Raw genomic sequence first — 16,394 nt, forward strand, 5'->3', positions numbered from 1 at the left:
GGTGGGGCTGGCTGGGGAAGGGAGGGTGGGGAGGGGGGGTGGGAAAGGTGGCGAGGGGCTGGGTGGGGAGGGTGGGGCTGGGTGGGGGGTTGGAAGCGTGGGGCTGGGTGGGGAGGGGTTGGGTGGGGGGAGGGTGGGGCTGGGTGGGGAGGGGAGGGTGGGGAGGGGCTGGGTGGGGAGGGGTGGGGGAGGGCTGGGTGGGGGAGGGGCTGGGTGGGGAGGGTGGGAGGGGGCTGGGTGAGGAAGGTGGGGCTGGGTGGGGGGTGGGGCTGGTGTGGGGGGTGGGAGGGGTGGGGCTGGTCACCCCGTGGTGCCCTTATAAAACTCAACGTTTAACCTACTCCGCCGGCGTGTGCACCGCCCTCACAGTCGGGCATATTTGCGGAATACACCACGCCGCCGTTGACCCTGCAGGCCATTGAACGAGCAACCCAACGTTCCTACCAGCTCCCTCCGCAGGACAATGTGTTTAAAACCTCTCCGGCAGTAGTATAGGCGTCAGCGGCTCATCCAGAACAGCGCCGTCACGGCAGGGTGAGGACGCAATGTTCGTAGTTGTCTTCCACCCCCAACCCAGATCTACAAATACGATGAAGGAGACATCAGGGGCAGTGATACAACGCTTGCTGACGAGGTTATCCGTGCCTTGACCCCCCTCCTCCTCGTCACCAACACGGAATGTGGAATTGCTCCGCTGTCGTGATACACCATCAGTGGGTGGTGGTGGTGGTGATGACGCTGTGTAAAAAAAACAAATCTATATCATGGGACCTCCTTTGCCAGTACCAAAATATACTAATAGGGGTTTTTCCCTTTTTTTTGGAAACAAAATGACACCTTTTGCAAGGAATCATGCTTACATTAACCACAATACTTGCAGTCAAATGCAAACAAAAAACACAACTCTGATAATTTATGCTTTGTCTTTGAAACTCATTGGTCCACACCAGAGACAGCTTTCTTTAGAGCCTAGTCTCATATGGTGTTGGACCAGATGACGCCAAAAGGCGCACAGTTCAAAGACAACTCACTACCAGAGTAATGAGAGCTCGGGGTGAGCAGCTACATCATGGGACCTCCTTTGCCAGTACCAAAATATACTAATAGGGGTTTTTCCCCTTTTTTTGGCAACAAAACTGACACATTTTGCAAGGCATCATGCTTACATTAACCACAATACTTCCAGTCAAATGCAAACAAAAACAATACTCTGATAATGTATGCATTGTCTTTGCAACTGATTGATCCACACCAGAGACAGCTTTCTTTAGAGCCTCAAGTATTGTGGTTAATGTAAGCATGATTCCTTGCAAAGGTGTCAGTTTTGTTGCCAGAAAAAAGGGGAAAAACCCTATTAGTATAAAACAAATCTAGTTTTTTGTTCCTGGGTAGTAAGTGTTATTTCCTAATTGCGTATGCCTCAAAAGTACAGAACGTGGCGATTATTGTTACCCTACAAACTTTGCTTTTGTGACCAGCACAGTGATATTTTTGAAATGTTCCTATTTTCAATGAGAAAACGTCGCGTGAATGTGTGTCTCCTCTACGTAAAGTCCCGGTCACAAAAGCAAAGTTTGTGGGTAGTAATACTAATAGCCGTTTTCTGTACCCTTTGAGGCATAAGCAATTACGAAATGACACTTACTACCCAAGAACAAAACATCGTGTGACATCGTGTAATGATTTGGGGAAAGTCGGGAAGAAAATTTTAATTTAAAGAGTTGAGCCCCCCCCCCCTACACACCCCCAGCCCCCCCCCAACCCCCACCCACCGCCCAGCCCCCCAAACAGATGGCGAGAACGAGAGGACTTTTCTTAGAAAATCTCCCCCGTTTCTAATTACGCGACGGCTTGCCTAACGTCGCCGCAGCTATTTTATGAATTAAATTCATCTTCTTGGTTCTTTCGGTAAAGTCACGTAGAAGGGAAGTAATAAAATAATAAAAATAAAACATAATAAATTATTCTCACGACGTTTCGGCCACAACGCAAGCAGCCGTCCTCAGGTGAAAACCAGGTCCGTCGAGGCGACAGAGTCTGAATGAAAGGTGAAAACCAGGTCTGTCGCCTCGACGGACCTGGTTTTCACCTGAGGACGGCTGCTTGCGTTGTGGCCGAAACGTCGTGAGAATTATTTTATTATGTTTTATTTTTATTCTTTTTATTATTTTATTACTTCCCTTCTACGTGACTTTACCGAAAGAACCAAGAAGATGAATCCCTGCAGTCACGAAAGCTTTAAATAAAATTTAATTTAAATTTAAAAAAGAAAATTTGTTGAACGCGTTGTCGTCGGATGCCGCTGGATTGGCACGTGCGCACCAGATGAGAGCTCGATTGTCTTCGGGTTTGTGTCCGCGGGCACCCTTCACGGACTTGCAGCAACAGCGACTACGACAAAAAAATGTACGGAACTAAAGAGGAGTTTTTATTTTATATTTTGTTTTAGTCGTCACAGCACCGGTGCATGTCCTGATGGGGGACGGGCGGGGTGGGCTGTGAGGTGATGTCGCACACACACACAGACACACACAGACACACACACGCACAGACACACACACAGACACACACACAGACACACACACAGACAGAGAGTGTGGGGGGTGGAGTGTGAGATGAGTGAGTTAGGAGTGGAAGGTGTTGGGGGTGGAGCGTGGGAAGATGGAGTGTGGGGGGGTAGAGTGTGGGGGGGGTGGGTTAGGAGTGGGAGGAGTTGGGGTGGAGTGTGGGGGGTGGAGTGTGGGGGGGTGGAGTGTGGGGGGGTGAGTTAGGGGTGGGGGGTGTTGGGGGTGGAGTGTGGGGGGAGGGTGTGGGGGGTGAGTTAGGAGTGGGGGTGTTGGGGGTGGAGTGTGGGGGGGGTGGAGTGTGGGGGGGTGGAGTGTGGGGGGGTGAGTTAGGGGTGGGGGGTGTTGGGGGTGGAGTGTGGGGGGAGGGTGTGGGGGGTGAGTTAGGAGTGGGGGGTGTTGGGGGTAGAGTGTGGGGGAGTGGAGTGTGGGGGGGTGAGTTAGGAGTGGGGGGTGTTGGGGGTGGAGTGTGGGGGGTGGAGTGTGGGGGGGTGGAGTGTGGGGGGTGGAGTGTGGGGGGAGGGTGTGGAGGGGTGAGTAAGGAGTGGGGGGTGTTGGGGGTGGAGTGTGGGGGGGGTGGAGTGTGGGGGGTGGAGGGTGGAGGGGGGTGAGTAAGGAGTGGGAGGTGTTGACAGTGGAGTGTGGGGGGGTGGAGTGTGGGGGGGTGAGTTAGGAGTGGGAGGTGTTGGGGGTGGAGTGTGGCGGGTGGAGTGTGGGGGGGTGGAGTGTGGGGGGTGGAGTGTGGAGGGGGGTGAGTTAGGAGTGGGAGGTGTTGGGGGTGGATTGTTGGGGGTGGAGTGTTGGGGGTGGAGTGTGGGGGGGTGGAGTGTGGGGGGGGGGTGAGTTAGGAGTGGGAGGAGTTGGGGGTGGAGTGTGGGGGGGTGGAGTGTGGGGTGGTGGAGTGTGGGGGGTGGACTGTGGGGGGGTGAGTTAAGAGTGTGAGGTGTTGGGGGTGGAGTGTGGGGGGGTGGAGTGTGGGGGGGAGGGTGGAGGGGGGTGAGTTAAGAGTGTGAGGTGTTGGGGGTGGAGTGTGGGGGGTGGAGTGTGGGGGGAGGGTTTGGGGGGGTGAGTTAGGAGTGGGGGGGTTGGGGTGGAGTGTGGGGGGTGGAGTGTGGGGGGGTGGAGTGTGGGGGTGGGGGTGAGTTAGGAGTGGGAGGTGGTGGGGGTGGAGTGGGGGGGGTGGAATGTGGGGGGTGGAGTGTGGAGGGGGGTGGATTAGGAGTGGGAGGTGTTGGGGGTGGAGTGTGGGGGGTGGAGTGTGGGGGGAGGGTTTGGGGGGGTGAGTTAGGAGTGGGGGGGTTGGGGGTGGAGTGTGGGGGGGGGTGGGGGGGTGAGTTAGGAGTGGGGGTGTCACGGCTTCTGCGAGCAGAAAATATCTTCAAGCAGAACACTTTAGTGCTGGATACAGCAGTTCAGTGGTCAATGTTGGTGGTAGTGTGGTGTAATCTTGGTGGTGGTGGTGTAATCTTGGTGGTGGTGGTGTAATCTTGGTGGTGGTGGTGGTGTAATCTTGGTGGTGGTGGTGTTATCTTGGTGGTGGTGGTGGTGTAATCTTGGCGGTGGTGATGTTATCTTGGTGGTGGTGGTGGTGATGTTATCTTGGTGGTGGTGGTGGTGGTATCTTGGTGGTGGTGGTGGTGGTGTAATCTTGGTGGTGGTGGTGGTGTTTTGGTGGTGGCGGTGTTGTCTTGGTGGTGGTGGTGGTGTGATCTTGGTGGTGGTGGTGGTGATGTTATCTTGGTTGTGCTGTGGTCTGAGACTGTTGTTGTTTTTTCGCTGCCTTGCCCAAGCTAGACAAATCGGACTTCGTAAAACACACACGTATATATATTTAATATATCCATTGTTTATTTATATTTTTTGACTTCCTTGCCGTTTTCTCTACTTTTACACTCCTATCGGTTTCTTTTTTTCGTTCGCGCTCTACGTGTGCTGCCTGCCGTCGCTGCAACCGTCTGCGAAACTTCATCCGATCCCCTCTCCTCCTCCTGCAGAAGCAGCAGCAGTCGAATCTAAACAATTTATTATTTTCTCTTTCTACGTGACTTTACCGAAAGAACCAAAGAGTTATTCCTGCAGTCACGAAAGCCCTCACCGCCCGCCATTTGTAACCACGTGATGAAAGCCCCACCCACCGCATTACGGCCTTGACGCCAGCAACCGGCTACTACCGCTGCACAGAGTTCGCAAACGGGTTTTGATTCCTTACCCCTCGTACCCGTACCCGGCCGCACCAGGGTCGCAAACGGGTACCCGTACCTGTACCCGGACGTACCCGTACCCTAACTGTACCCGACCGGGTACGGGTAGGGTACGGGTATCGGGTACCTGGTTGCGACCTCTGGGATGAAGCCATGTTGCAGGCGCGGGTGGGTTGATTCTAGGAACTTGAATTGTGAGAAGAGACAAGACGTTGGGAAATGAGTGACAAACGGTGACTCGCCAGTGACTCACGGCCTACTCGTACCCGTACCCGGCCGCACCAGGGTCGCAAACGGCTACCCGTACCCCGCCGGGTACGGGTAGCCGGGTATCGGGTAGGGTACGGGTATCGGGTACCCGGTTGCGACCTGTGCAGCAGCAGCAGCGGCATCAGCCTCCTACTGACAAGCCTGGTGCCCGCACCCTCGTTTGTGAGTGCGCCGGTGGTGTTTGATATCACCGGTGCCGGGTTTCGCCGGTGCCATGCCAAACAAAAGTCGGCGCGGGTCGCGTTGATTGATCATCCGGCGCTCGCCAATATCACTCTGATCGCTCACTCCTTGGCCGGCGGTCAGTCGCCTTCTTATCTGGTGGCGCCACGGCGGCTAGGAGATGTTAACTACCTCGCCTGGTACGTAGGAGGTTGTGGGTTCAATCCCGACCCTGACGATGCCTGCTGTATATTTGGAGTTTGCGTGTCTCTCTCTCTACGTGGTGAGATGTTAACTACCTCGCCTGGTCTACAGGAGGTCGTGGGTTCAATCCCGACCCTGTCGCCTGCTGCTGTATATTTGAAGTTTGCGTGTCTCTCTCTCTCTCTGTGGTGAGATGTTAACTACATCGCCTGGTGTACAGGAGGTCGTGGGTTTAATCCCGACCCTGATACCTGCTGTATATTTGGAGTTTGCGTGTCTCTCTCTCTCTCTCTCCGTGGTGAGATGTTAACTACCTCGCCTGGTACACAGGAGGTCGTGGGTTCGATCCCGACCCTGACGCCTGCTGCTGCTGTATATTTCGAGTTTGCGTGTCTCTCTCTCTCTCCCCGTGGCAGCGTGGATTTCGTCACCGGGTCCTCCGGCTTTTCCCCTCCACATTTAGAAACACGCGCTTGGAGTATTTGGCTGTTTTCCCCGAGAAAAGCCACTTTTGACCCCACACGTTTAGATCAAACGCCACGCATCTCGAGTAATTCGGTTACCGCTATACACGTCCACGTGGTGACGGTGACGCCGTTAAGCCCACTTCGTTGAGCCGGCATTTGTGATGATCGTCACGTGGCTTCTGCAAACATAGCTACGGGGCCTTAGGGGGCCGAACATAAATGACGTCACGCGATTTTGGACGATTTTTGACCCCCCCCCCCCCCCTCTCGTTACACGGCGTTACAAAAAAGTCAGCCCCCCCCCCTCCTCAAATATGACGCCACAAAGCTCAGCCCCCCCCCAAAAAATAAATAAAACATGCTTCAAATCGCTTTCAACTATTGTCATTGTAGTGCGTGTTTAATGTGGCGCTGCACTCTGATGTTGTAGGAGAAAACATTTATTACAAAGTCAATTTAATTAAGTAGAACGTGTTGTCTATATTTATTTAAAGTTGCGCATTTTGATGTGACGTCACATTTCTCAAACCCCCTCGTCACACATCGTCACAAATGTCTGAACCCCCCCCCCCCCTCCCTCTAGATGCGTGACGTCATTTATGGACGGCCCCTTACCTGGCAAAATCAAAACAATAGTTAGCGTCTACTCGCTGTTCTACCGCTACACATAGCCTGGTACCAGTTTAAAGGGTAAAAACCTATTACTATATTTTGCCACTGGTAAAGGAGATGTCTCATAGTGTAAATGCTTACCCCGAGCTCTCAATACTCTGATAGTGCGCTGTCTTTGAGTTGTATGTCTTTTGGCGTCATCTGGTCCAACACCAATGGAGACTAGGCTCTAAGGAAAGCTGTCTCGGGTGTGGATCAATCAACTTCAAGGACAGTGCATATCATTATCATCATCATTTCTTTTAGTTTGCATTTTGACTGCTTGTGTTGTGGTTATTGCAAACATGATGCCTTGTATAAAGGTGTCCGTTTTTGTACCAGTTGAAAGGGTAAAAACCTATAACTATATTTTGCCACCTATGAAAGCCGGCACAGCGTAACACAAACACGGGAGCACGTGACCAGCAGAAGCGCGGCCGCCTTTGTCTCCCTCCAGTGACGATGTCTACACAACCACGGCAACAGGTACGCGTTCGAGGCTGAGTCGACCTAGAGGAGGTTCACGACCGGTTCAGATCATCATCGTCAGTGGGTGTTAACCGTGAGAAGGAATCGAACCCGGGTCGCCGGGGTGTGTGTATGTACGTTGAACTCCTTTCGCATCGTACGTGCTTATCGGAGGTGCGGTGTTCATGGTCCACGAAACTAAACACGAAGAGCGGCCCATTTGAGGCTGAGTCGACCTAGCGGAGGCCCGGGACCGGTCCAGATTATACACTGGTCAACAACATAAAATAAAAAAATTTCTGGCCTGGACTTTTGCAGCTGTTCTAGACTAATTTCAGGGTGCTGATTCCAAAAAATCTGATCTCAGATTTGCTCTATCACATCTCATTTTTATGCTATCGGCATACCCCATTTTCATTGATTTTACCCGAAATTTACTCTGTCGCTTATGATTGCAAGTTGTTGCGAGTCAGTGACTGCTTTAGTGTTAAAATACGGTGCTGTATTTTTAGGATAGTGCGTTCATAATATCATCATTTTATATAGATATCCACATTCATTTAATATTTTTCTTCCGCAGTTTTTATTGAAAATGCAATATTTGATATCTCAAAAACCCGATGTGACAGACAAAAACTGATGCCAGATTTGGAATCAGCACCCCCCAAAATTACCTTAAACCCGTTGGAATACCTTATGCCAGAAAAAGTGTGTTGACCAGTGTTATTATTGTCACTTGGCGGGGACGGGGCAGAGGGGGGGCAGAGGGGGGGCAGAGGGGGGGCAGAGGGGGGGGGGCAGAGGGGGGGCAGAGGGGGGGCAGAGGGGGGAGGGGCTCCTGTCTGTTCACCTGCCCGCGGTGACGTCACAATGGGGAGCTCTCCCGCCATGCATGGCGCCATGCGTGCCTTAACCTCTATGCGAGAAATCGACGGTGGATAGACACGGTGGGTTTCTAGAGCGAACAAATAAATAATTAAATACAAGCTCCGCCCACCCCTTGCCCGGGCACGCCCCCTGCGACCCTGAGGACAATAAGGGAGGGGGGGAGGGGGAGGGATCGATTGCATGAGCTCTGTGGCTCATGTGTGCTTGGCATGTGCTTAGCATGTGGTGATTCAGATTCAGTCCATACTCTTAGCTCTTTCGGTAAAGTCACCATGTAGGTAAAAACAATGAAATTAATAAAAAATAAAATAAAAATCACGACGTTTCGGAGGCAACACAAGTCTCCGTCATCAGGTGGGACCGTCACAGCCAGATTTGCTGAATCAATTTCATTTTTTTCTACCTACGTGACTTTACCGAAAGAGCTAAGAATATGAATCATTGCAGTCACGAAAGCTTTAAATATAGATCTAGATTCAGTCCAGCCCAATTACCTCCCTCACTCACAGCCACAACCCGGACCACATGAGGATGCGTCTTGGTTTCGTGTTTTGTTTTTTGTTTTGCGTGATTCGAAGTCGTTATTGTCAGCCATTGCCTTGTATGTGCAGTGCACGTGCGTACGTTCGGAACATCTGGCTGCTACTGCTGCTACTGCTGCTACTGCTGCTGCTGCTATAAATATCCGCATGGCGATCATAAGCCACTTGGTCGGGCTATCATTCGCTTTTGAAAACGAGCTCAAATAAACTGTAGAAATTTACACCATTGGAACCTCATTTGCCAGTAAAAAAATATGATAATTGGTTTTTAACCATTCCATCTGGCAACAAAACTGACACATTTTTTACAAGGAGTCATGTTTGCATAGACCACAGTACCTGCAGTCATAATGCAAACAAAAAACATAACTCTGATAATGTATGCACTGTCCTTGAAGTTGATTGGTCCACACCCGAGACAGCTTTCCTTAGAGCTTAGTCTCACATGGTGTTGGACATAGTGTTGGACCAGATGACGCCTTTTGGCGTCATCTGGTCCAACACCATGTGAGACTAGGCTCTAAGGAAAGCTGTCTCGGGTGTGGAGCAATCAACTTCTAAGACAGTGCATACATTATCAGAGTTATGTTTTTTGTTTGCATTATGACTGCAGGTATTGCGGTCTATGCAAACATGACTCCTTGTAAAAAAAGGTGTCAGTTTTGTTGCCAGATAAAAGGGTAAAAAAAACAATTATCAAACTGTAGAAAGTTATATTCTTGGGGTCTTTCGGTAAAGCCACGTATATATTATCTATTCATATTGACTTTTACCGAAAGACACAAAGAATATGAATTCCTGCAGTTACGAAAGTTGCAAGTCGAGATTTCATTAAAAAAGTTAACCTCATCTCCCTTCACATGCCACATCTCACCAACATCACGCATTTAGATGATTTCGATTTATTTGCTGCTGTGGATTTCCACACGATAATCAGCCACTTCGCTTGTGGCCAGGTTCTGAAAAGCTAATGGCTCAGTTGGCCTTACCTAGTAAGACCAAATTAAATGTTTTATTTTTTACATATTTTTAAGTGATTTGTTTACATACTTTGTTTTTTCTGTAAAGTCACGTACGTAAAATTTTTTTTAAATCACGACGTTTCGGGTGCAACACAAGCATCCTTCTTCAGGTGAGGACAACTTAGCTAAGTTTAATTTATTTTAATTTTCTTACCTACGTGACTTTACCGAAACAACAAAAGACTATGAATCCTTGCAGTCACGAAAACTTCAAATCTACATTTAATTACATTTCCTATATTTTGCAATCCCATCGTGTTTTCACACTCTTTCTTGTTGTGACGTTCTGACCCCGTGCCCCTACTGGACATCTGCGAAAAAATAACTTCACAGCGCATCGGATTCCTCCAGTAAGAACGAATATTTAGATCCTGACATTTGAGCTCCTGGCAAGAAAGTACAAGAACGAACGGGCGTCAATGATGAAAGTTGCAAATTAATCGGCTGTCGTGATTTTAAACGGTTCGCATGGCAGAAAAATTGTCAAACAACAATTGTAACCGAGCTATCGACGGCACGGCGGTTCGCACGACCGCCCATCGTTCGCTGTCGATCAAAAGTCCGTCGTTTCAGGGCACATCCCTCGCCGCGTGTGAGAGCGTGAGCATCGATCGGCGCCGCCGATTTCACGGCGCTGATGGCCGACGGGCTTTCGGGGCCGGCCCGGAGGGTGTCGTCTTGTGAGAACTGTCGATTACGGCGGGGTTGGGGGAAATGAATGTAACAAAAAACCGTTAATTAAATTAAACACGGCACGTCTGATAAACATCGAGAGAGAGAGAGAGACACACACCGACAAAGACCGAAAGTCGAATCTTCGTAACGCGCAACCTTTGACCCTCCACCAACAAACCCACGTCTTGCAAACCCCGAAAATCTCCTCGGGATTGCCACCCCCACCCCCTCTCCTCCCCACAACCCCAACTCCATCTGCGCACTCGAGAAGACCGGCCGACCCCACAGTCCACAGTCATCTCCGTGTGTGGTTTGCACAGCGAGCGGTAAATACGAGTCGAAGTAAATCATGCAGAGCCACGGAACCCCCCCCCCCCCCCAAAAAAAAAACGCCTGATTTTTCTAAAGCCACCAAACTCCCCCCCCCCTCCCGCCCTCCCCCGCTCCCCCCCCCCCCCCCCCCCGCATCCCGTGCGGTCACACGACCCCAAAGCGATGCAATCGCACGGCATCGTTCCATTGCATTGTCGTTAAAATCATTGCATATTGTAGGGAGGGCTTCCGTTCCTTGCACGGAGGCCACTCCGATGATGGTAGGAGGGGGTGGGGTGGGGGTGGGAAACTCATTCCATAGATATGGAAGCCGCTACCGTTAACTGGCGGGGAGGGTGGTGGGGAAGGGATGGGGGAGAGGGGAGGGGGGTCACGTTGCTGAACCCACGAGTGGTGGAGGGGTCGGTGGGTGGTTGAGCGGCGTAAGGAGTTGTCCTTGTTCGCTCCGACGTAGCTACGGGGTCCTTCCTCAAGCCGTCGTTGTCGTCATCATCCGCACACCCCACCCCACCCCACCTCCACCCCCCTAACCGCACAAAAGAGGTAAAAAAACCCCACATCCAAGCAACTTCTTTGAGCCTTCGCCGCGTTCAAAAGCGGACCCCCGCCTCTCGCACCATCGCTCGTTAAGAGAAACGCGCTCGGCAGGAGGGAGCTCCAGGGCGACGAAAATTTCTCCGAGCGACGAAAATTTCTCCGAGCGACGACGATGCTCCAGGCGGCGACGATGCTCCGAGCAGCGATGGCTTCTCGACCACTTTCGAGCCGGAGTGGCATCTCAAGCGGGTGGCGAGGCAAACGCCGCCGTGCTCCGCAAGGTTTTCCCGCGACTCTGTCAGTCGTCGTAGTCGTCAGCGGTAGCCGCGGCGACTGGTAAACCGCAACTTGACTCCAGGCGTCCCGGTTTCCCCGCATGGCACAGGGTCGCATCCCCCGTTCCAGGCACTCGCAGCGACAGCCCCGACTCGCTGCGTGCCCACGCCGCGCTCCTCCGCCGAGCCACTCGTGGCGGTGAAGGCGGCGAGGCCGGCGAGGGGAGAGAGAGAGAGAGCGGCGGTGCCAGTGCACTCCACGTCGTTGCGTCCCACGCGCTCCCGGCAAACTCAAGAGGTCACGAAATTCACGATCGCCGCGCGAAACGCCAGCGAAGTCGGCACCGGCGAAATCGGCACCGGCACCGGCACGCCCGCCCGCCGAGACTCAGAGGTACAGCTCCTTGCTGCCAAAATCCTGCGGAGTGCCGACGGGCACAGAGCTCTGCCGGTACGGCTGCGACGTGAGCGGCAACTCCTCGGAGCCGGCGCCCTCCATGTCCTCGTCCTCCTCCTCCTCCTCGTCGTCGTCGTCGTTGTCGTCGTCATCGTCAAAGGGCCGCGCCTTCAGCTCGGCCAGCGGGATCTTCTCCGCGCCCGCCACGCCGCCAACACCGCCGTGGTGGTGGTGGTGGTACATCTCCGGCCGGTGGCTGCGGTAGTTGTTGCTGTAGAACGCGTTGTAGTACGCGTCCGCCTGCCGGCTCTTGCCTGCCTCGCGCGAGCCTGCCGCCACCACCGGCGACGACGACGACGACGAGACGACAGCGACGGTACCGCCTGCCCCGACCGTCCCGACCGCACCGACCGCCGCCGGGCTGGAGGAGGGCGGCCCGCGGCCGTGCGGGAGAACCAGTGCCGACGATGCTGCGGCGGCGGTGGCGGTGGTGGCCGTGGCGCCGCGGGGACGGCCCAGGGTGAAGGCTCGCAGAGGCAGGGCGGGCACAGCCTCGGAGGCCGTGCCGGGTGGCATCCAACAGTTGTCCGAGTGGCCGTACTTGTGGCAGTCGGCGGTGCACGTGGAGAACACCGTCACGTCCGGTAGGTCCTTGAGCGCCGGGCCTGACGAGGTGGGGATGGTTGGAGGGTTAGGGAGGAAGACTGCAAGCAGAGTCAACGCGGTTAGGCCTGGTGGGTGGTCACGTGGGTGAGCGATGCTGGTGAGGTCGTGGGTTCGATCCTGTGTGTGTCTTTCTCTCTCTCTCCGTGGTGAGATGTTGACTAGCTCGCCTGGTATGCAGGAGGTCGTGGGTTCGATCCCGACCCTGATGCCTGCTGTAGATTTCAAGTAAAAACTACATACACGACTATAGACTACACTGTATACTACGCTACTATTCACTATATTACTATATACTACACTACTATACACTACTATACACTACGCTACTATACACTACGCTACTATACACTACGCTACTATATACTACTATACGCTACACTACTATATACTACACTATACACTACACTATACACTTCACTATACACTACACTATATACTACTATACGCTACACTATACACTAATATACACTACTATACACTACACTATACACTAGTATACACCACACTATACACCACACTATACACTACACTATACACTACTATATGCTACACTATACACTACTATACACTACTATACACTACACTATACACCACACTATACACTACACTATACACTACACTATACACTACTATACACTACACTATACACCACACTATACACTACACTATACACTAGTATACACTATACACTACTATACACTACTATACACTACACTATACACTAGTATACACTACTATACACCACACTATACACTACACTATACACTATACACTACTATACACTACACTATACACTACACCACTATCACGTTCGGTGTCCTTACCCCCCGGGCACCTCCGATTAGCAACGGTTGGCTACGTACGGTGTGAAAGAAGCTTAACATACACACAGAGACCCGCAGATTAGCAACGGCTGGCTACGTACGGTGTGAAAGAAGCTTAACATACACACAGAGACCCACAGATTAGCATGGCTGGCTACGTACGGTGTAAAAGAAGTTCAACGAACACCGCGACTCGAAGATCAATCAAGCCGGCTTCACAACGCCACAATTGCCACTCCGAACCGGAGGGTCAAACGCGTTGAACGGCGCAGACTCCGACGCGCAAGACGGCAAACCCTGTGCCTTCACAGATGCGGGACTGCAGAACTTGGGCAATTGCCGGTCGCGACTGCATGCACGATACTAATCACATTCCTGCACTTCCCATAAATATGCTAAATTCCTCTTGATATGCAAATTCCTTTGTCAATGCGCCCAGCTTATATATATGCTCCAAGCTCGTGTGCTGTTTCATTCAGACTCTGTCGCCTCGACGGACCTGGTTTTCACCTGAGGACGGCTGCTTGCGTTGTGGCCGAAACGTCGTGAGAATAATTTTATTATGTTTTATTTTTATTATTTTTATTATTTTATTACTTCCCTTCTACGTGACTTTACCGAAAGAACCAAGAAGACGATACTAATCGTTTATTAAACGTAAACGTCTTCGTCGTTGTTGTTGTTGTTTTTACGATTATTATTAACCTGGAGAAATAAGAAGAGGCCAGCAGATGGCAGTGTAGAATGATCCATCTGTGTGGAGTTTTGTTTCTTTTGCTGGCATGTCGCATCACGTTTCTCATGTTTTATTTCCGGCTACTCTGGTTCCCTCAACACGTTACTAACCGGTTAAACCGGTAACCGTTTGGGTTATGGGTTGAACGTGAGTAAGGAAGACACCGATTGGCACGCACACACATGTGCAAGTGGACATACAAACGGCACCGCACACACACACACACCGCACACACCACGCACAGACACTCCACATATACCATGCCCCACACACACACCACACACACACACCACACACACACACCACACGTTACTAACCGGTTAAACCGGTAACCGTTTGGGTTACGGGTTGAACGTGAGTAAGGAAGACACCGATTGGTACGCACACACACACGCGCGCGTGGACATACAAACGGCACCACACGTAGTCTACCGTATTGGGCGAGAAAACACATGTATACCGGTTAGCGCAAATGCAGAATAACCACGCGCGCACACACACCACGAACAAACACACAAACACACCACGCACACACCACGCACAGGTTTGTAACAAGCTCCAACTTTCTCCGCTGCTGCCTCTGTGGTACTGGATGACAGACAGCCACGTGCATCAGCATAGCCACCACCACCTGTACGTACGTCGAACTTCTTTCGAACCGTACGTAACCAACCGTGCTAATCGGAGGTTCGGGAGAAGGACAGCAAACTAAACGCAGCAATTTAACCCGTGGCAGGCTTTCGCGACCAATATTATTCATAATATAGGTTTTTGGGTCAGATCGCGTTATTTATAAATGTGTCGTAACCCTCCACCACCCGACACGGCTAAACAGTAAAAAAAAATGTGTCACTTTTTTTGAAAGGACAAAATAATTCACTTCTTTAGCCCACCGGTGTGCTGAAGAGAGGATCAACAGCATTTTAAAATGTGAGTAGCACGACGTTTCGCTGATAATTACAATCAACTTCATCGGGCGAGAATGTATTTCGATTTAAATCTTTCGTGACTGCAGGGATTCATCTTCTTGGTTCTTTCGGTAAAGTCACGTAGAAGGGAAGTAACAAAATATTAAAAATAAAACATAATAAAATAATTCTCACGACGTTTCGGCCACAACGCAAGCAGCCGTCCTCAGGTGAAAACCGACAGACCTGTTCTTCACCTGAGGACGGCTGCTTGCGTTGTGGCCGAAACGTCGTGAGAATTATTTTATTATGTTTTATTTTTATTATTTTACTACTTCCCTTCTACGTGACTTTACCGAAAGAACCAATCAGACGGGAAAGAATGGTGAAGCGCTCCTGTTGCTTCCGTTCTAAAGAAGAGATGTTTCAATCCGGATGATTGAAAAGTGCCACAGCTCCCAGTGGAATTCTTAATATCGGAAAGAAGAGAGCGTTCCAGACGGCCACAGGAGCGCGTCCGGAAGCCACCGTTCTTTAGTTCGACAAACGACTCCTGCTCCTGCCTACACAACAAAATCCGCCCTTCAGCACGCAATTTTTCGCGTCCGCTTCTCACAGACTATCCCTCTCTCGCTCCACTCTCCTCTCTCTCACTCTCTGTCTCGCTCGCTCTCTCCTCTGCGTCAGCCACTCCGTTACTCCCCTCCCCCACACTCACTCAGTCGCACCGACCTCGCTCATTTGCCCTTGTGGGGTGTTCACACGAAGCGACAACCTTTGGTCCGAGCCCCGGCTGTCTGAACGACAATTGAATCAACACGCCCGCCCATGAGACGCCAAAGCCACTGAACCACGTGAGCTGTGAACTCACTCCTACGAGCGATGCATTGAACAATTACACTGGTCAACACACTTGTTCTGGCGTAAGGTATTCCAACGGTTTAAATTTTGGGGGGTGCCGATTCCAAATCCGGCATCAGTTTTTGTCTATCACATCAGGTTTTTGAGATATCAAATATTGCATTTTCAATAAAAACTGCAGAAGAAAAATATTTTAAAAATGTGGATATCTACATTAAATGATATTATAAACACACCATCCTAAAAATACAGCACCATATTTTAACACTAAAGCAGTCACTGACTCGCGACAACTTGCAATCATAAGTGACAGAGTTAATTTCGGGTAAAATCAATTAAAATGGGGTATGCCGATAGCACAAAAATGAGATGTTATAGAGCAAATCTGAGATCAGATTTGGAATCGGCACCCTGAAATTAGTCTAGAACAGCTGCAAAAGTCCAGGCCAGAAAAACATGTTTTTTTCGATTTAAAGCTTTCGTGGGTTTTTCGGTAAAGTCACGTAGAAGGGAAATAATAAAATAATAAAAATAAAACAAATAAAATAATTCTCACGACGTTTCGGATTTGTTGACCAGTGTTATATTACTCAGATTGATGCTCCTGCTGCTGTTGTGGAGTGACTCATGCAGCCAGCTATGGCTGCAGGGTTTTGGTGGTACATGTTGTTGATGTCATTTATTGTGAAAATTCCGTCACAGTTCCTATGATCGCTGTTTCATTGCTTTATTTTGGTGATTTC

The 16,394-nt window shown here is 50.8% G+C and overlaps 1 protein-coding gene across 1 annotated transcript in view; it reads left to right on the plus strand.

Annotated features, from left to right (window-relative positions):
- LOC133357757 (UDP-glucose 6-dehydrogenase-like) overlaps positions 1-16,394 on the plus strand; it is a 110,212-nt gene that overhangs the window by 45,828 nt on the left and 47,990 nt on the right. The window lies entirely within an intron of this gene.

The sequence above is a fragment of the Lethenteron reissneri genome, chromosome 59 (assembly GCF_015708825.2).
Source record: "Lethenteron reissneri isolate LAM-NWPU_2019-01 chromosome 59, ASM1570882v1, whole genome shotgun sequence".
NCBI lineage: Eukaryota > Metazoa > Chordata > Hyperoartia > Petromyzontiformes > Petromyzontidae > Lethenteron > Lethenteron reissneri.